Below are 16335 nucleotides of genomic sequence, written 5' to 3'. Positions count from 1 at the left end.
AATTACAAAGTCCCTGTTCTAAATACTACTCCACCCCTAGGCTGTACCTTCATTTAGTCCACCACAAAACCCCTCTTCTCAAATGGAGATTAGTTTCCAATCTAAGTAAAGTACATTCATTTGTTCAACCATAGAACACAAAAAGGTCAAAAGTTCCCCACCCCTGGATCACAATTGAATCTACCCCAGAGTTACATCAAGTTTAAGCACAGCACTTAATACCCAAATGGAGGTCTTTTCTTCATCTTGACATGAGGCAAGTTCTCAGCAATCTTAGTTCCTGGGGAGACAAGGCTTAGCAAGGCCACAAGATACATTGCCAGTCCCTTCATGAATTCATCCTCTGTCTGTAGAACAGTCCTAGAACCCCTGAACACATTAGCAAAACATTCTCCCAGGATTTCTGTAAACATACAACAAGAAAATTCTTCTTCAGGGCTTCTGAACCAACAGAAAGGTTCCCAGACCCCTGCAACAACAGCACTGTCCTTCACCAGTGGACAGTATTCACTCTGTCTGCAGAACAGTCTCCAGACCCCTGCAACAACAGCACTGTCCTTCACCAGTGTACAGTATTCACTCTCTGTCTGCAGGACAGTCTCAGGGCTTCTCAACCAAAAGCCAGGTTCCAGGACTTCTTCAACAACAGGACTGTCTTTCACCAGTGGACAAATCTGGCAAAACAACATCAAAACAGACAGACAAAGTACCAGCAAAACAGCCATGTCTCCTCAGTCCTTGGCAGCTCAGGGGGCAGGTCTCAAAAGTCCAGGGCAATTCAATCCTCTCAGTCTCTCTCTCTGCCTCCACGAGGTGCTGCTTCCAAAGAGGTTCCTCTGCCTCTTTCTTGTGTCCCTCCAAATCTACGTCACCATCTCCTCCTGGTTCAGGACTTTCTTTTCACATCAACAAGTCCATCCCACAGGTGGGATTAACAAGCTCTGGGTTTTAACACAATCAATTTGAAAACCAAGCCAATACAGGGGAATCTTTATATTCCATTACTATCACACATAGTTATTAGCTTCCATTTGCTCCAATCTAATTCTGAAGCAATGATTCTCCTCAGTGACCTTTTGAAATTCTTTTTTCCATCTGGCAAATTTGGCTTTTTAGGGCATTCTTCTCCTTTTAGAGTCTCCTTTGCCATTTGAGTTAGTCTGTTTTTTAAGGTGTGATTTTCCTCAGTCAGGCTGTTGACTCTCATTTTGTAATTTTCTTGCATTGTTCTCATTTCTCTTCCCAAATTTTCCTCCACTTCTCTTATCTGCTTCTTAAGGTCCTCTATGGCCTGTAACCAGCTCATATTTTCCTTTGAAGCTTTTCGTGCAGGAGTTCTGACTTCACTGTCTCTTCTTCCTGTTCCATACTTTGCTCCTTTTTGTCCCCAAAATAGGATTCTAATATTGGAATCTTCTGTCTGCTTAGTTTCCTTTGCCTGGTCACGTTGCCCCTCAGTCACTTGACCCCTGGGCTTTTTACCACAGTAGGACTCTGCCACCAGACAGGGGAGCTTTTGTCCCAAACTCTGGGGTTTTCTCAGCTGCCAGAGGTATTAGATGGGTGCCCTCTCTGAGGCCTCCACATTCTCTGGCAAGCTGGACACACACCCCAGGACCTCCATCCTAGACTGCAATCCAGATCCAAGCGGGTTAAAGCAAGAGCGATTACCCCTCAGACTTGTTGCTTGGTCCCCCTACACTCTGTAGGCCAGGAGCTGAAGCTGCCACGTGGTGCTGGCTGGCTGTACTGGGGGTCTCAGCTGCTTCTCGCCCCAGGGGCAAAAGCCATGCACTCTCACTTACTGGGTCCCAAAATCCAGACTGCACTGACCTCTCACTTTGTCCTTCGCATCTGTGTGTTGATGATTCTGGAAATGGCCACAGCTGCTGGTGATCTGGAGTACCTCAGGCCATTGGCTGGTCAGACTTGACCTGGGGCAAAGACCTTGGCTCATGTGGGCCTGGGCTTGGCTCCCAGAGCACTGAGCTGGCCAATTCCTGCCAGCCTGTTGGGCTGTCCTCAAAGGGAGGTTAGCTTCTCTGTGTCATTTTGTGGATTCTGCAGCTCCAAAGTTTGTTCAGAGTCCCCTTTTTACATTGATTGTGGAAGGTAGAAGCCAGAGCTGCTGGGAGGTCCTGCTTCTACTCCGCCATCTTGACTCTGCTTCCCCTGATATTTTCTTATTAGCTCCCATGCACTGGTTTGTAGCTTCCTGTTACTGTGTATATACCCCAATTTGTTTGCCTTGTTGTGTTTATTTTATTGTGATCATCTATGACAAAGGTGAGATATTTATTTTCTACTTCCTATTTTATTAACAATCAACAAGAAAAACATAAAACTGAATGAATAGCTAAAATCTGAATTATATAGTACTAGAAATACTCAAATTTAAATAGAGGAGGCAATCAGCCATACTCATTTGTTTTTCTAATAAGTTCTAATGCTGTTCTAAACCCCTGCGTGTGGACTGAACTACTAGGAAGCTATCTTACTTATAGTCTGCATATAATTACTATGTCTTTGAGAGGAAGTTGAGAGAAACAAGAAGACATCTACCACCATAAAAAAATTATTGGAGATCCACAAATGGTACCAAAATACAGACTAGAGGTAGATTATAATGCCATAAAAATTTCAAGAAGAGACTCAAAAGAAAAAAGATTTTCCACAAGGACTAAATCAATACCTAGAAGCAATGAAGTGAGAAAGAAAAAAAACAGAATGGAAAGCTCTGAAGGAAGAAACTGGAAGGAGAGCAGTTTTAGAGAAGAAACTTTAAGGAAGAAACTTTACCCAAGTAAAGATCCCTTGAAAATTAATATAAATAAAATGAAAATCTGTGGGGAGTCAGAGGCCTGATCCAGGACTTAGATAACAGTGATAACACAGCTAACTCAGATAACCTTGATAACAGTGGACCCGAATGTCAAAGACCTCCCTGAGATGTGACTTTTCATCCTGAATTCTTTTAATATGGGTTACACTTACAAGGATGTTACTTGAGTTCTGAGATCAATAGGCTATACCCCAAGATTTTAGTTATTGAAAGCCAAAATATTTGATTCATCACTCAGGTATCTTTGGGTGGTCAGCTCTAAAAGTGATGTCTTTTGAGGATTGCGGTATCCGTTTATGACTTTGGGCTGCATTAGCAGGTACCTGAGGCCTAGATCAAAGGTCTTACCCTAAGACTTTAGTCTCCTAGATAACAAATCCTTATCAAATTATCTATTCTGTGCTACTTCCAGGATATAACAGACTAGGTAATGATTAGAACATTTTGAGTCCCCTTCCTTTGTCTCTTTTGCTCTATAAAAACCTTGTCCTGCGAATCAATAAATGGAGTTCATCATTCTTCCTTGAACTACCCACATGGACTGGCCATTTCTTATTCACATCTCTGAATGATGCTAAGTGCTGGACACTAAGCAGCCCACAGCAAAAACTCACAAGAGAGAGGAAGAACTATTAGAACAAAAATGATAATGAAAAAAAGGAAAATTTAATTTTAATTAAATTAACTTAAATTTTTATTTAAAAATTAAATCAGATATCAAAAATAACTGACCTGAAATGCAGGTCACTCCCCTTATTTAAAAAAAATAGCTTGAATCTGAGAAAGGAATTTATAATTTTCATATTAATCAATATGATATATGTAATGAATATATTAATAATTCCATTTTCTTAAGAGCTGGCTCTCTGGCTAGGGAGTTAGAGCTCACAATGCAGCTTAAACTGATTAATCAAAACTCAGACAACATTCTCAATCACTGGACCTTAAGTAAATTGAATCAAAGATTGTAAAACCTGTTCCCATCACAGAACTCTGGTTCTGTCCTCGAGGTGAGATGGTCATGACCCCCAAAGACTTGACTCAAGAACTGTTGTACTATAGGACTTATACATGGGAAACCACTAAACAATTATTTGTAATCTACCTTCCCTCGTTCTTCCCTACTTGTGATTTAAGTATATAACCTGTGCTTTTACTTCAGCTAAGAGAATATTCCTCACTCTGAAATTGATTAATTAAACTCCTTGATTACTGGCACTCTTGTCTCTAGACCAGCTTTGTGTGGCTCTAAGCATTCTCAGGTTAGAGAAAGGCTCAGTAAAAATCCTGTTAACAATCTTATTTCAACATCCTCACAAGTGAAAAGTGCTAGGATCTATTAGAACTAAAGGGCTAAGTAAAGACAGAAAGAATCCATTAATCACTACCTGAAAGAAATTCCAAGGGGAAAAGTCCCAAGAATGTCATAAATAAAATACAGAGCTCCCACATCAAAGAAAAAATACTGCAAACAGCCAGAAAGGAGTTCAGATACCAAGGAACCATAATCAGAATCATATAAGACTGGTAGTTTCTACTATACACAAGAGATCCTGGAATACAATATTGCCAAAAGTGAATGATATGGACTTTTAACCCAAATAACTCATTCTGCATAAATGAATATAAGACTACAGGAAAAAAATGGAACTTTAATAATATAAAAGTCATATAAAATAAAAGCAAAGGTCAGAATTAAGTAGGAACTCTGGAATATATACCCAAGAGTCGAGAGAAAACTAGAAAAGTAAATTTATTGGCTAGAAGTAACTTATTGATTAGAAGTAGCTATAAATTTATTGGCTAGAAGGACCTATATGATGATGTATATATTCTAATTAAGGGAAAAGAAATATTCTCCTTCAGAAACTTAATGACCTCAAAGAAGATTGAAAGATTTAAATTTAAAAAAAGGGAAGGGGGGGCCAGGGCATGCACTGATTTTAGGAGGGGAAAGAAACTGTAGTGTAAAAGGGAGGAAGAAGGGAGTGAAACTTGCTATTCCTCATAATTGCTGTATATAACATGGAGGTAGGAGTGGGGAAGTGAGCATTAGATGAACCTCAGTCTTGTCTTAACTGGCAAAAGAAGGTTGTACATATGCAAATGGAAGTTTTATATAATAAATTCAACAGGGAGACAGGTTGAGATGGGTAAGGTAAGAGGGAGGATAATAGTGGAGAGGAAAAAATTATAAGCACAACAAACTTTCTGATCCTGAAGGAGGGGATTAAAAGAGAAAAAAAAACAAAGAACTGGAAACTAAGTTGGTGCCTATCATTTGGGAAATGACTGGACAAACTGTGGTATAGTGATGTAATAGAATATTGGTGCATCAGAAAAATGATGATGAGATAATTTTGGAAAATCCTAGATAATATGAACTGATGCAGAATGAAGTGAGCAAAACAAGAACAATTTATTCAAGGACAACAATGTAGTAAGGAAAAACAGTTTTGAAAGAAATAAGAACTCTGATTAAAACCACAACCAAACATGCCTCCAGAGGACCTATGGTGAATTGTGTTCACCTCCTACAAGAGAAATGGGCCCAAGGTACAAAAAATAATAAACATTTTTGAACATGGTAACTGATAGTAACATGGATTTGTTGCATTGCCATGCTTATATGTTACAAAGACTTTTTCCCTCTTTGTTTTTTGTTTTGTTTTTAGTTATAGAAGTAACCCCCCCCAAAAAAAATCCACTGAAACATTTTTTAAATGTAAAGCAGAGAACAAACATTTCACCCCCACAAAAAAATTACATAGAAAGAGGACAAGGGGCGGCCAGGTGGCTCAGCGAGTAAGAGTACCGGCTCCAGTGTTGGGACGACCTGGAGATCGAATCCCGGGCTCAGACACTCAGCACCACACCCAGAAATAACTGGCTGTGTAACCTTGAGCAAGTTACTTAACCCCGATTGCTTAAAAAAAAAAAAAAAAGAGGACAGGTTTATACTGTCAAGTCCTAAAATAAATCAAAACTATGAGTTGAGGAATAAAGAACCTTTACTCTTTACGGGGTAGCACATCTGTTATAGCTCCAGGAGAAGTAGATGATTACACAATTTTAACTTTAGCGTCTTAGATAAGTATTAGTGCACTTTCTTACATTTGCATGATTATTTCACCTAGTTTATCCTAATATATCACTAAGTAATTCTACTAAACTACTATATGGAATACTTGAATTCTATAAGAATTAATATGTACAAATACTTCTTTTCTTTTATATTTTTAGGCCAGACCTATGACTCCATTGGGAGATTCACAAAGCTGAGAATTCCTTGTACTGATAAGCAAATCAAAGCTACTCTAACTTCTAGTCTTAAAGAATTGTGTGGGGGCAATGGTGACTTGCTATTAGTTATACAGCCAATGTGTATCAAAAGAATGACTTGGATCCAGATCTTCCTGAAATAAATGCTTACCTTCTATATACTATATAACACATCCTCTCATTTTACATGTGTATATATATATGTATATTATATATATATATTTTTTTTTTTGCTTTTTGGAGGGGGGAAGGCAGGGCAATTGGAGTTAAATGACTTGCCCAAGGTCACACGGCTAGTGAGTGTTAAGTGTCTGAGGTCGGATTTGAACTCAGGTCCTCCTGACTCCAGGGCCAATGCTCTATTCACTGTGCCACCTAGCTGCCCTACATCCTCTTATTTAATTGCTTTGGCCTAATTAACTATGAAATTTCTACAAAATAATCATCCCTATCAATCTATATTTCAAAGATCTCTATTTCTGCTGGGGTAAATACTACATTCATTAACACAACTCTCAACCCATTGACAAAAACAAATTATAACAGATGTTCAATAAATATTGGGTGCTATTGATGAAGTTGATTTTTTTAATCATGTAAAACTGGTTTGCAATTTTTATTCTGATTATATTTGACCATTATTGTGCAAGTTTATGTAAGAATTTTCTGTAAAACCCTTTCAGGCTTTTACTAGAACATAAGAGGGCTTCATATTAAAGGGCTAGGAATTTGGCTGGTTGAGCAGACCTTGTCTAGTGGGCTTGGCATTACTTTTATGTTTGTTTCTCACCAACATAGCTACCCAGGTAAACAGCTTAAAAACCTCTTGAACCTTATTTTAAAGGTATTTATTAGTGTACTAGTCATTAGGCAAATACCCATTGTCTACTTTATAGTTTAAACATTCAAAGATTAAAGTAAAAATTATCTTAAGTTAGAGTGCGGTCTTCCATAGTGAAATAAAGTCCCATTATTCAAGGGTAGAGCTAAAGACTAAGTCTTTAGACTAAGTCTAAAGGCAATACTAGTTGGAAGGGTCCAGAATCACAGAATTTAAGTGCTGGAAGGGATCCCTGAAGCTATCTAGTTTAACTCTACTCTTTGTTTTGGACCTTAGTGCAAGAAGCTAAAAATTTCCTGTTGTGGAGATGGCAGACTTCAGTACCTAAGACTCTGGGTGAACAAGAGAGAGACAGAAGAGTGTGGTATAACAAAGCCCAGAGTGGAAACAGTGGTCAAAAGTACTGAATGCAGCATATAAAAAATGATGAGGAATGAGAAAATATCATCAGATATGGCAATCAAGAGATTATTTGTAAATCTAGAGGCAGTGGTTTCCATAGAATTATGATACTGCAAACCATAATGCAATGACAGGAGAAGTGAGGGCAACAAATGTAGATAATTTTTTTTAAGAGTATGAACGTGAAGGGGAGAAGAGATATAATAGTTTGAGGGGCTGTAAGATTGGTTTTTTTTTTTTCAAAGGAAACTTGGATATGTTAGAAGACAATAAGGGAAGAAACCAGTAGAAAGAGAGGTCAAAAAATAGGAAGAAGAGGGATGATTGAAGTTGCAATCTGATGCAGAAGAAAGCTGAGAATGATGTTAAGAATATATGTGGAGAGGTTGGCTTGGCAAGGAGAAGGGTCATATTGTTGTGAGGAACTAAGGGAAAGCAGGAGAAAGGAGAGAATGATGTCAAAGTTTTTTGAGATGAGTAAATGGGAAGAAGCTTATGTCAAATGGATTTACTTTTCCTCCTAAAATATATGACAAGATTCTTACCTGAGGGTTGGTAGAATAGATGTAGGGGAAGTCTGAGGAGAGAAGTCTTACAAAATCTTTTGTGGGACTCAATTAGGGAAGAATAATGCCTTATTGTAGTAAAGGACTGGCTGAATATGGAAGACATGAATTTATAATGTACCCATAATAGGTCATTAATAAATTTTTGGAAAGAACCACAGGTCCTGAGTTAGTATCATGGCTCTGCTATGTAATTACTCCAGGACTCAAGTTTCCTCATCTGTAAAATAAGTTGAACTAGATAGCCTCAAAGGTCCATTCCACTTCAGAATTCTATGTTCCTATTTTGTAGAAGAGAAAACTGAAGCCCAAAGAGGAAGCATGATGTGCCCAGCATCATATAACAAGTTAGTCGAAGAGTCTTGTCTAGAACTCAGTTCTCCCAATGCCTACTCTAGTGTATTTCTTACTACTCCATTCTGCCTCCTATTCTCTTGGCATGTATTTAAAAATATATTTCTGGAAGGTGAATGGCACAATATGAGATCAAATATAGGTCAACCATTGTGAAAAACAGCATTTTATATATCCACAGGAATCAGGAGTTCTGTAGAAACAGCAGTGAGAATGGACACTGAAACCTGTTGCTTGAGCAGCAGGGAATACACCTTAAGAAAAGACTTGTTTTACCTTATGTGCTTGCAACTGTTGGAAGCAAAAGGTAGATTAATTTATGAACACAAATTAATTATGGTTTCTGGATTTCTTCATATCTGTAGCACCAATGAAATATTTACAGCACCCAAAATCATGATAAAGGCCATGACTATGAGTATTGCATGATGTTTGATCACAAAATATACCAAACTCTCCAGACAGAGGACAGAACTGAAGCATTTATTTAGACACCATCAAACTGAATCCCAAAACCAGTTAGCCAATTTCATCAATAGTACCAAAGATAGTACTTTGTTCCAAAGAAGCCATAGTAATGCTGAGAGCCACAGCATCCTCCAGCCTTTCCATAAACCAATACAAGATCACTATTTACCCACAAACCTCTCTATCTCTTTGCCTGAGCATCCTCTCTCCCCCACTGTCACGCTAGCTCTGACTCCCAGCTTACTGTGGGCTCTGCTTCCCTTCAGCAAATTCCTCCCACCACAGGATCCATGTGACTATATTTAGCCTATTAGGGGACAGAGTTTATCTTCACAGCAGGGAAGTTTCCTGTGGGCTCTGCTCCATCCTTTAGCAAATTGGCTCCATGTAATTACACTCAGCCTATTGGGGGCAGAGTTCATTTTTAAAGCACGGGAGGTCTTCAAACTCCCCCCCCCCCCAGGTCTATTAAGGAGCAGGGAAGATCTTCAAATTTCCATTCTCATTACATTCAGCCCCAAGATCTTTCATGTCCCTTACACAGCAAAAGTACATTAACAATGAATGAGAGTTTAGGGATAACTGGTGGAAAAACTTGTGTCAACAGAACTTTGCAACAATGTAACAGAGAGAATAGAAAAACTTTGCATATAAAACAATAGCTTAGGTTGGGGGCTTGGGCACAAGCACCCCATCCTTTCCCCCTCAAACAAATGGAGCTTAAAATCTTGGGGTAAGGGACGAAGGTCTCTTCTCCAAAGCTACTTCAAGCTGAAATTGGACATAGAGCTGTCCCTGTCCCAAGAGGTCCCATTTGAGAGTTCAGTTCTTTAGATGTCATCTGGAACTTGGTCAATGCCAGGTCCAGAAGGTCCCATTCAAAAAGTCAGTTCTTTAGCTGGCATCTGGAGCTCAGTCAATGCCAGGTCCAGAAGTGACACATCACAGTCATGGATAGGGAGTGACATCCAGCTTAAGTGATAAATCATCTGCAGGTGGAGGGTACCAATTCTGCAGAAAACAAATCTTGCAAACAAGTTTAACAGACAAAAAGTCAAAAAGAAACAAATATAGGGTCAGCCGTGCCTCTGGAGTCCACAAACTCATCATCATAACCTCATTCATGGTAGAATACAATTAAGGGTACAATTTGACAATTATCTTCTCCTGAATAAACAACAGCTACAGTATTGTCTTTCCCATGTACTATCATCTCTGCAGCCTTTAGAACATCATCTGGTTTCGGCTTTACCCATACTTTAGCTCCCAAGTTTATTCTATTAGTAGAACCAAAGTCTTTAGTTCCTCTGGTAGTTATTTCAAAAGGAGGGTCAATTTTTACAAGTGGTATTGTTTCACAAGGAATTGTAATAACTTGAACTATTCTATCATTTTTACAAAACTGTATGGGTTATAGACTACTGCTTTCTAATGTCTCTTTTGGCCCAAATATTTTGCTATCCCATCAGTAAATCATGCATGTTTCTTCTCTTCTTCAGTCCATCATTCCATCTTACCAAGGACTGTACCAACTGTTGCCTTGGTTCAGGGGATGTATCATGTCCCTCAGTATTGATGTTAGCTATAGATTCATGTAGGGCAGAAACTCCATTTTTGCCAGTTTTAGCTCTATTTTGAATTTACCACTTCCATTTAATTATGCTGGCCTCTTGGGCATGTCCAATTCTGTGAGAAGCTGGGGTACTTATTACCCAGGTCATAATTGGGATTCCAGGCCTTAATGTCACTTCATGGCCCAGAGTCAGTTGTTCAGTTTCCACCAAACCCCAACATGTAGCTAACAACTGCTTTTTGAAAGGTATATGTTGCATTCCAGATGAAGGAAGTTTCCTGGACCAAAATCCTAAAGGTTCATTTCAGCTTTGTTGTTTATGCCATAAATTCCAGTTTGCACAATCATCTTGTACAGTCACTTGTAATTCCACCAGACCATTCTGCATAGGACATAAATCTAGAGCCAATTGTAAAGCAGCTTTGGCTTCCTCAAAAGCTTTATTCTGCTCAAATACCCAATAAAATTCATATTTCTTCCTGATAACTTTATATAAGGGTTCCAAAATCTGTCCCAGGTGTGGAGTGTGATGTCGCCAATATCCAAATAATCTATAAACTTTTGGGCCTCTTTCTTATTGGTAGGGATAGGAAAATCCTGAATCTCTTGACTTGAGGCAGAATCTCTCACAGTCCCTTATTCCACTGTATTCCCCAAAATTTTACATTTTGAGCTAGTCCTTGAATCTTTGCAGGGTTAATTTCCCACCCTTTGATTTTCATATGTTCAATCAAAAGTGACAAACTCTTCTCTACTTTCACATTTCTTCCATGTATCATAATATCATCAATGTAGTGGGTAAGCTGTATACCAGGTAGATTTAATGCATTCAAATGTTCAGCCACAATCCTATAACAAATAATGGGACTATGCAGATATCCTTGTGGCAGGCAGGTGAAAGTATATTGTTTGCCCTACCAAGTGAAAGCAAACTGATCCCACTGTTTAGAGTCTATTGGGATGGTGAAGAAGGCATTAGCCAAATCAATCACTGCATACCAAGTCCCATTATATTTCTGAATCCTTTCTATTAAGGTGACAGTATCTTGAACAGCAGCATACAATCACCTTATTGAATTGTCTATAATCCACTGTCACTCTCCACATCCCATCTGATTTTCGTACTGGCCAAACAGGATTATTTCATTGTGTGGTTGTAGGGACTAATGCTCCTGCTTCAACATATTCCTTTATAGTAGTGGTAATTTCATCTTGCCCACCTGGCACACGATACTGTTTTAAAGTCATTACTTCAGAAGGTTCAGGTAAAGTGATTGGGTCCATTTTTATTTTTCCCACTAAAACTGTATTAATTCCTATCTTCCCTACTGGAAATTGATATCTTCCTTCAGGTAAATTCAGAGTCATACCTCTCAATATATCTATTCCAATGATGTATTCAGGAATGGGCACAATAACCACAGTATATTCTTTCTTAGGTAATTGTCCAATTTTCATCATTAGTCTGACTTGTCTGGCTGTCTGATATTTCAGCTCCTCCTAGTCCTGCGATGGTAATAGGCATTCCATACTTGAACTTATCAGGGTTCCCATAAATGAGGGAGGCCTTTGCCCCAGTATCTAACAAGGCCCTGGTTACAGTATATGATCCATTTTTCTAATATATAGTCAGACTGATATGGGTTCTGTAATCTTGTCTGTGTATTTCTTCAATCTGAGCTGGGGCTTGGCCAATTTCCTATTCCCCCTGAAGGTGTGATGAACTTGGATACAATGGTTCAGGAGCATCTATAGGAGCAGCCTTCTCCATTCTGTCAGATATTAAGCCCGTTATCTCTGTACATTTTATATAGTTCATTAGTTGGAATACCATCAATTTTTCTAAAATCAACCCCTGCTCTCAACAGAGCAGTAAACAATTCTTTTCTTGGTAATCTATTTTGACTTTGAATCTGCTGGCCATTTACTTTTCTCTCACGAGGAAATTTATCTTTTCCTTATTCTCTTAAGTCACTTAGCTGTTAAATCTTACCCAGCACCTCTGATGGAGGGTGTCCTATTTCACCAATTACTAGAGTCAGAAGTGCTTATAATCAGGAAGAGCTGTCTTCACCGTGTTATTTCTATGAGAAACTGCTAAGGGGATTTCATGATATGTTTCTGCATCTCCAACCATATTGATAGCAGTTTTCATTACTTCTTCTTTCAACTTTCTCATGCAGTCTCTAAGTGAGTACCAGGGTCTGTCTCCACTAGGCCACATAGAATTAACAGGATACATTCTATTGCATCCAGCAGCAGCTAAAACTAACAGATTGGTTGTATTGTTACCTCCTGCCAAATGAAAGTCTCTAAAAGCTTGCTGGACCAAAGGACTCTGGCAAATACTTATAAATTTCAAGCAGTCCACTCTATCTATCACTCTCCCAGCAGCTCCTTCATCACTGATTCTTAGCATCCAAGACACTAAGGATTCTCCCATGCTGAGAGCCACAGCATCCTTCAGCCTTCCCCTCTTCTGAATATTTTTGGTACTATATATGGTACTAAATAAATGCTTCAGTTCTATCCTCTATTTGGAGAGTTTGGTATATTTTGCAGTTGAACATCATGTGATAGTTATAGTCATGGTCTTTATCATGATGGTGGGTGCTGTAAATATTACATTGGTACTACAGTATCTAAAACCTTTTAGCAATTGTTGAGGTCTGTGGTTTAGAAATGCTAGAGACCCCAAAATACCAACATGCTGGGTCCTGCCAAATGAAATCGACTCAAGCCTTCTCTCAGCCAAATTAAAACAAAGTTTATTAAAAATTTGCCATAATGGATAGGCACTTAAGGAGCCTGAGCATTTGTGATGCTTTTATTGACAAGCAGGCCAGATTGAATCTCAGCTAGATGAGTCAGATTGAATCTGAGCACCTTCATGGAGGTAAGATGGATCTTATATACAGAAAGACTGTAGGAGGGAAACTAGGGATGGTCTAGTAGTCTGGGGTGATGGAAGGAGGGGTCCAGGGAGGATCTTAATAAGACTGGGGTGATTCCCCAGAGGTCAGATTCCCAGGAATTGGATTAAGGATGGGAAAGAGCTGAAAGCTACCTGAAGATGACAGACAATGGAGGGCTAGGCTAGGTTAAAAGGAACAGAGACTTGGGTCTAGCAATAATGAAAGGAAAGGTCTCAGGCAAATGCCTTATCAAGTGGGAACATTCTCAAGGAGAGTTCAATGGGCTTCCCATTGAACTATACCCCATCAGAATGGCTGTAATCAAATCAGACTGATGTAACTAGTGTTTTATAAATGTTAAAGTACTATATGTGTATATATTAATAATAATTCTTAGAATGTTTAAAATAATAACACCTGGCATTTATATAATACTTGAAGGCTTGGAACTCATCTTACAAATATTATTTCATTTTATCCTCACAACCTGTCAAGGTAGATGCTATTATTATTCCTATTTTACAGCTGAGGAAACAGAGGCAAACAGAGGTGAACTGACTTGCACAGGGTCAAACAGCTTGTAAGTGTTAGGCCAAACTTGAACTCAGACCTTCCTGACTCTGAGTCCAGTATTCTACACACTGAGCCACCTCTATACCTTAATAGCTAAAATTAATAGATAGGTAAGATTAAAAACAAAAAAAGCTACCCGTGACTGATCCTGAATTCATGTGGGTCATTCTTTGCTTCACTTTTTCGCTTTCCTTCAATGGAGAAACAAACATATCCACAACTGGCAGGGTTTATGGTAAAAAGGAGTGTGACAGAGATGTGCTTGAGCCACTTCATACAAGATTATTGTTAAATTTTCCTTGTATTATACCTCAGAAACTGGCAAATGGGGTATAACTCTGGGAACCCTTTGAATCTTCCCACTTGATCTGGTATTCCCCAGAGGCCAAAAGCCTTCCATTATTAATATGAGTGAATCTCTGTTACCCTTAAACTAGTCAAGCCCTCTATTGTCTGTTATCTCCAGATAGCCTTGAGCTACCTTCTACCTTGATCCTATCAAAATATCTATGATCAAATCTGTTACCTTTAAACTAACCTAGCCCTCCACTGTCTGTTACCCCCAAATTGCCTCAACTGTTTCCCACTCTTGATCCTATCAAAATCCCATTTTCTTGGTTCCTGGAATCTGACCTCAGTCCCATCATGATCCTTAGACTCTTCCTCAAGACACTCCCCAAACCCTTCCTCTAGACCACCCCTAGATCCCTCCCACAATCTTTGTATATAAGATCCATCTTGCCTCCATGAAGTGGCTCAGATTCAATATAGCTCAGACTCTGTGTCATATTGTTCTGGCCCACTTGTCAATACAAAGATCACAAGTATTTAGGCTCCTTAAGAGTCTACCCAATATGATGAATCTTTAATAAACTTTGTTTTACTCTGGCTTAAAGAAGGCTTGAGTCAAATTCATTTGATAGGACCTGGCATTTCATTATTTGGGGGTCTCTAGCACCCCTCAAACACAAACCTCAACACTACAAATCAGGACTTGATTCATTTTGTTGATTGTCTAGCCTTAAGAAAGTAATGGGGAAAATGTTAATAAGGCAACTTAAACTTAACAGTGTATCATGTGTTCTTTTGGGGGAAGGGAACTGGTTGTTAAATGCTTACCAGCATATACCTGGAAGGAAGTATTATTTATTTTGAATATTGATGTGCATATATTTGAAAAAAAAATTTCCATTATATTTCTTATAATTGCATTCTTACTTCAATGTAGCCAAAAAAATATTAAATTTTTTCCACTGTGGGAACAGACTTGCATATAAATTTCTCCCAAGCTGTGAGGCTTCATGTTTTCATATACATACATATCATTAATTACATATCAGTATTAATATCCTAGGAATTTGCTAACATTTTTTGATAACCATCTACTGCTAGGCGGTCCTGGAGTCAGGGAGATCTGAATTCAAATCTGATTTCAGACACTTACTAGCCCTGCGACTCTGGGCAAGTCACTTAATCTCCATTTGCCTCAGTTTCCTCATCTGTAAAATGGGGATAATAATAGCAACTGCCTCACAGGGTTGTTATGAGGATCAAATGAGATAATAATTATAAAGCACAGTAATTGACACATAACATCATATAAATGTTAGCTGCTATTATTAATATTACCAATATACATTTAAATACATGTCATTTTGGTGAAGTACAGGCTCTGGGAACCCCCTTGAACTCTCCTTGAATCTTCCCACTTGATTTGGTATTTACCTGAGGCCATAAACCTTCCATTATTACTATGCCCAAATTTCCTTAACCCTTAACCTAACCTAGCCCTCCCCTGTATATCCAGATAGCTTCCCACCCTTAGTCCCACTCTCTTGGTTCCTGCAGTCAGACCTCTAGTCACTACTGCTACTGGCCACTTCCATCAAGATCTGCCCTAGATTCCTCCTCTAATCACCCTAGACTACTTGGCCACCCCTAGATCCTTCCCTCAGTCTTTCTGTATATGCGATTCATCTTGTTTCCATGAAGGTGCTCGGATTTATTCTGGCCTGCTTGTATAAGAATCACAAATACTCAGATTCCTTAAGAGTCTAGCCAATGTTGAGATTTCTTAAGAGTCTATCCAATATGGTGGATTTTTGATAAACTCTCTTTTTTTCTTTTTGCTTTTTGGAGGGGAACTGGGGTTAAGTGACTTGCCCAAGGTCACAGGGCTAGTTTTTGTGTTAAGTGTCTATGGCCAGATTTGAACTCAGGTCCTCCTGACTCCAGGGCCAGTGTTCTATTCACTGCGCCACCTAGCCGCCCCAACTCTATTTTTTCTTTGACTGAATGAAGGCTTGGGTGTAATTCATTCAGGCAGGACCCATGTGTCACTATTTTGGAGTCCCAGTACCCCTAAACCTCAACAATTTCATAGGTCTATGGACCACTGGTATAAGGAGTTCCTTGGTGAGGAAACTCTCCACCAATATATGTAAGAAATGATTGAATTTTGTTTCCACAGAAATCACGTGATACATAATTTACAAAACCTAAGTCATCATACTTATGGC

General features: G+C 38.9%; 1 protein-coding gene across 6 annotated transcripts in view; it reads right to left on the bottom strand.

Moving 5' to 3' along the window:
- The window catches only part of TMTC1 (transmembrane O-mannosyltransferase targeting cadherins 1), a 340352-nt gene that overhangs the window by 101080 nt on the left and 222937 nt on the right, over window positions 1-16335 (bottom strand). The window lies entirely within an intron of this gene.

Source organism: Petaurus breviceps, unplaced genomic scaffold (genome assembly GCF_028583685.1).
Source record: "Petaurus breviceps papuanus isolate PSGF00001 unplaced genomic scaffold, PetGlider_PUasm1.0 221, whole genome shotgun sequence".
In the NCBI taxonomy this organism is placed as follows: domain Eukaryota; kingdom Metazoa; phylum Chordata; class Mammalia; order Diprotodontia; family Petauridae; genus Petaurus; species Petaurus breviceps.
This window is presented reverse-complemented; position numbering and strand designations above follow the sequence as displayed.